Source organism: Nannospalax galili, unplaced genomic scaffold, assembly GCF_000622305.1.
Source record: "Nannospalax galili isolate Female #2095 unplaced genomic scaffold, S.galili_v1.0 scaffold788, whole genome shotgun sequence".
NCBI classification, from domain to species: Eukaryota; Metazoa; Chordata; class Mammalia; order Rodentia; family Spalacidae; genus Nannospalax; species Nannospalax galili.
The window spans coordinates 2,050,268-2,056,128 of record NW_008359996.1 but is presented as its reverse complement, the minus strand read 5'-3'; positions in this window follow the sequence as shown (position 1 = coordinate 2,056,128).

Sequence of the window (5,861 nt, the reverse complement as noted above, 5' to 3'; positions counted from 1 at the left end):
AATAAATAAATAAATAAATAAATAAATAAATAAATAAATAAATAAATTTATACAAAATAATGATAAACAAATGAGCTGGGTGTGGTGCTGCATGACTGTAATTCCAGCATTGGGAAGCCAAGCAGGAGGAGAGTCCAAGGCCAGTCTGAGCTACATAGCAGGAAAATGTCTCAAAAAAAAGAAGAAAGAAGGAAAAGAAAAAACAAAAACACGTTAAGTGTCCTGTGCATTGGAAGAACCTACAACCTCAAACCACTTCCCCATCCCACTCCTGTTGACGTTCAAGCTGCTTGACTGAGTTGTTTATGTGCCGTCCTCACTTCCTCATTACCTACTCCTCCCCTAGTTGAGGCTTCTGCCATATAGACTTGCCCTGGACAAGGCCACCCACAATCTTGATATCATACATCAAACACTTTTCGTTTTCTCTGTGATGCTAAGGATAAAACTCAGGGCCTTGAACATGCTAGGCAGGTGTACCACTGGGCAGTACCTCCACCTCTTAACACTTATGTCAGTCCTTGCACAGGGCACTGCCCTTTCTTGTGGTACCCCAGCCCCCACACTATTTCATCACTACCTGTAGTCTCAACTACCACCTTAGGTTGGCAACTCCCAGCCTGTCTCTGTGACCCAAATCTGCCTCTGGACCTTGCAGTTCTGATCTGTATGTCCAGTAGCACCTCAGGGAGACCTTGAGGAGAAGGAAGCCTTGACCTCGAATCTCACCCTTTCTTCTCATCTCTACCAAGGCTACCTGAGTTGGGTCGCTGTTCCATTGCACTAGGGCCCTGAGCAATCTGTTGGCCATCTTAACCTTCCGGTGCATCCTTTGTAACCCTGCTAGAACCACTTTCTTAAAAGGCAAATCCAATCATAAGTGCACAACTTGCTTGGTTGTTTTCCCTTTTGTTTTGCAACCAGGTCTCAGTAGTCTCCACTAGCCTCAAACTCATGATCCTCCTACTCAGCTTCCTGAATGCTAGAACTGCAGATTATGTGCTACCACTCTGGGCTTTTTATATATACCTCCCTTGGAAAACTCAAGTTGTAGTTTGCCCCTTCCTACCCCCTACCTTGGGCATAACATGATCACTCTGTTGCCATTTTTGGAGTAGAGAGTACCTTGGCCCGGTAGTCATGGCAACTAATTGAGCAGAACAGTAACAGCAATAACCAGGACTATGGTGATAATAACGGAGCTGTTAACACTCCTGGTAAAAGAGGGTCACAGGATTCTCACCTCAGATTCCAGCCATTATGCTCCCCTGCCCCCACCAGAGATGCAAGGGATCTTGGGAGATGCTGGAGTTGCAAGTAGAAGAGTACAGAAAGAGGGCTCCATGATGCCGCTTCCATGAGGTCATCATCTATGATGGGTAGGAACTTGTGGTGATGCAGCTGTTTGGGGGTGACCCACTCTCTTCTAAGTAACCCCTCACCCGTGCTCTCTAAGGAAACCCAGAAAACTCACTGGTTCACACGTTTGTTCACATCTCCCCAGAAAGACTAGTGCAACACCTCTACCCGTAGTAGGCAGTTCAGGCTGCCTCGGCCTGCCATTGAGCTTCTCCCCACCCTCCTGCCTGACCATATCACTTCCCAAGCTCAACTTGCTCTCTCCTTCCAGAGGACTTGGAGGTTGGTATTCTGTCCTACATATCATGCAGAGTAAAATCCTGCTGAAAACTTTAGTACCTTAAAACAACTATAATACCACTCATCGTTCTAGGGTTTTGAGAGGGAATGTCCCGAGAGAGAGTATCCCAGGAAAAAGTGCTCCAAGAGAGAGAAAGTCAAAACCTCCAGAACCCTCCCAAGACTATGCCTGTAACTGGCTCTCATTCTGTTGATTAAGCACTCACAGGATCAGACTTTGCTACCATCTTGAATCTACCAGAGAGGACCAGACAGGTGAGTACCATGGCTATCTGGTGACAGACAGGTGAATAACAGCAGACAGCAGAGGGACTATGACTGCCTGAGGCTTTTTTTTTGTCTGTCTGTCTGCTTGTTTTTTAGACAGTGTCTCCCTGTAACCCCAGCTGGCCTGGATCTCACTATGTACACCAGGCTGGCCTTGATCTCTCATAGATCTGCCTGCCTCTGCCTCCTGAGTGCTGGGATTACAGGCGAGTGCCACCATGCCAGACTGTACCAGCCTCTTGTTGCTTTGCGGAAATGTTTTTTTTTTTTTTTTTTTTAAAGATAAGTTGGAAATAGGGAACTTTATGTGGAAGTTGTAGCCCTCAATGTAGGCAGCTAATTCCAAAGCTTCTAAAAATGTTATGTTTGGATGTGGGTTTTTCTGGCCAACATTAAAAGCTATTTCTTTTGAAACAAGGTTTATAAAGCCCAGGCTGGTCTGGAACTCACTGTATAGCTTAGGCTGGCTTTATGATCCTCCTACCTCAAGTCTTTCAGGTGCACCACCACATCTGGCTTAAACTTTTCTGTTTTCACACAGGATCTCACTGTGATGCCTAGACTAGTCTTGAACTCCTGGTTACAAACAATCTTCCTAGTTCAGCCTCCTAAGTAGTTGGAGCTGTAAGTGCATGCCACTACGCCCAGCTCTAACCATTTATTTTTCACTCTGTTCTTAGTCCCTGGCCTGTAATTTCTTCTTGTTTGCCCCTAAGGTTTTCTCTACCCTACTTTTCCTTGATTCAGGTCAAGATTTCCTTCTCTGTGACGCCTTCCCTGATACCCCTGCCCAGACACAACTACTCCTCAAATGTCTCCCAAGGGCTCATGCACTGAGAGGCTGGTCCTCAGTGGTGTGATGTGAGAGATGGTGGAACCCTTACGTTGTGACACTATTCTCGGGGAGGCACAAACAAACATCTACTCACTCCAGATAGGGAACCAGTGATAGAGCAGAGTAAGGACACTACCAAAGTCCAACCCGGTGAATCGTTTTTTTTTCTGGGACAGGAGTATGCACGAGGAGTCACTTACCAGAGCAGAAATGACTCAAAGACAGCTGCATCACCAAAACCTTCCTCAGCATGGTGACAGCTCAGGAGAGCAGGAAACCTGGAGTGCACTGCACAACCTCAGGCAGCTTGACAGGTTGGAGAGCCTTGGCTCAGCCAGTCAGAGCCTCTTCCAGGCAGCTCAGTGGTCTTCTTCCAAGGAACTGATCTGGTCTGAGTGTTTTCTAGGCAACTCAGCTTATCCTAGAGTCTCTCAACAGTCCTTAGGGCTGATGTAAGGTAGGAGGAGCCTAGTGAATCAGGGACTTCCTGAAGTTGTTGAGATGTTAACTTCCTGAGCTTAAGGAAGTAAAGAAAGAGATGGACACTGTGTACAAATCAGTCACTAAGGATTTGACTTCTTCCTAATATTTGCCAGTTTTCTTGGATTACTAGAGGAAAGGGTAGTTGATATCCAAGGCATAGTTTTCACATTACTCTCTTGCTGAATAGATGCGGACAGCTGACCATCGTTCTCCTGTTCTTGTACTCTCTTTTTGATGACTGCCCTTCCAATAGAACTCATTGATTTTAACTCCTGGGGTAACTTTCCATTTTATATTCCTGTCAGCAGTGTATGAAGGCTCTGATGTCTCTATATCTTCATCAACACTTTTTAAAAAATATTTACTTATGGGGCTGGAGAGGTGGCTCAGCGGTTAAGAACACTGGCTGTTCTTGCAGAAGACCTGAGTTCAAATCCCAGCACCCACATGGCAGCTAACAACTGTCCGTAACTCCAGTCCCAGGGGATCCGACAGCCTCTTCTGACCTCCGCGGGCATTGCACGACATGGGTGCACTTACCTACATGCAGGCAATACACGCATACACATAAAATAAAAAAATAAATTTTAAAAATTTTACTTATGTGTGTGCTTGCATATATATATGCGCAGGTTTTGATGATTCTTTTGCAAAAGAATGGAGGTTAGAAAAGAGGGCTTCAGATCCCCTGGAATTGGAGTCACAGATGGTTGTGAATCACCATGTAGATGCTGGGATTGAAGCTGGGTCCTCTGCAAGAGCAGCACATACTTTTGTATTTTGGTCTCCACAGTGCTGGGATCAAAGGCACGTACCACCTCGCCCGGCCACAGCACCTGCTCTTAACCACTGAGATATCCCTCCAACCTTGACACCAACACTTAACTATTATCTTCTTTTTTTTTTTTTGAGATAGGGTCTCCCTGTAGCCCCAGCTGTCCTGGAACTCGCCATGTAGGCCAGGCTGACCTTGAACTTGCAGAGATCCATTTGCCTCTGCCTCCCAAGTGCTGGGATTAAGGGTGTGTGCCACCACACCCTGCTTATCTAACTTTTTAATCATTGCATAGACACCCTGGTAGATGTGCAATGGCGCCTCCCTGAGCTTTTTAGTTGCATTTTTTTTTGACATTTTGTTTTGTTAGGAAAAAAATGTCAATTTAGCTCCTCCCCTTCCCTTTTTTTGTTTTGAGATAGGGCCTTTCTGTATAACCTAGGCTAACTTCAAACTCCCTTTCTGCCTCTGTCTCCTGTATGCTAAAATCAAAGATGTGCACCACCACACCTGGCTTCTTTGCCTATTTTTAATTGTCTGGTTATTTGGTTGTATGTGTACATAGTTTGTGTACAGGTTCCATTAAAAATTTTAATTTGTAACTGTTTCAACATTTCATGAAAATCATCTGTGTATGACATTTATGTCCCCATAAAAATATGTGGAAATACATTTTACTTCATCATAGGGCAGCTCAGTAGTAACTGAGTGGAAGGCAACACATTGTCCATCTTTTTTTTTTTTTTTTGCTCTCTGTTTTTTTTTTAAAATTATTTAATAACCACATGATTAGAAGCATTTCATTACAGCATTAACATATTCAATAACAATTTCCAGAGCAAAGATGCTTCTCTTTCAAAATTAGCTGTAAATTTTGAGGTTCACAGTTAAATTAATACAGTTATACAATATTGAACTCAGTATAACCCTTATAAGACATAAAATTGAATGTTTTAACTTTTTTTTAAATTACAATGCATTTCATTTTAAAATATATTGTTTCATACAGAAAACAATATCATTTTTAATGCTACCAACACTTAGATGTTTGCATATGCATCTCTAATCTCTATGTACCTGAGTATTACTAGTCAGAGTCGGTTACTTTCTGAGATCCTTGGCACCTGAGCATGGATATAAGGTCATCAGGTAGATTTTAATGGTAGTATTTTTCACCTCTACTAATTAACATGAAGCAAATTTTTATGCTTCTTCCTCAAATATAACAAATTTTTTATTTGTTGATTTTTTGTGTTTTTCATACAGAACATCACAAACAATCTTATTCATCTACATACCCACATCCCAAATGACAGCCCCCATAAACTTTCCCCCCTCCATGGACCCGTATACTTTGTCATCCCTGTTATTGTCCACTGTGTTGTTGGTGCCCCCAGCCATTTCCCAGTGCTCGTCCATCCACTGAATCTTGTCAGCCTATCTAGAGTTCCTTGTTTTAGGGAGCTCAGATCTTCCTCATCTAGCAGCAATCAGTTGCCAGTATTCCTTTAGAAAATATTAGGGTCTGATGTTCATTGTCCCAATTCTATGCTGGGTTACTGTTTGGGAGTCCCTTGGGTCACCCTGGCCAACAACTCAAAGGAAGGTATCTCCTGTCGGGCATTGTTTTTTGTTATGTAGCCTTTAGTTATACACATGGACTCTTAAAAAATTACATTGATCACTTTAATCTTTGGTTATAGGTTTAAGACCATACAGTCTGCCCAGATAAGCCAATTTACTTTTACTCTTATGGTCATTAGAGGATCTGTTCCTCAGAGGTCACCTGGGCTTGGGAGGGGCCCCTGGCTCATTTCTTTTACCAGTTCCATCTATGTGAAG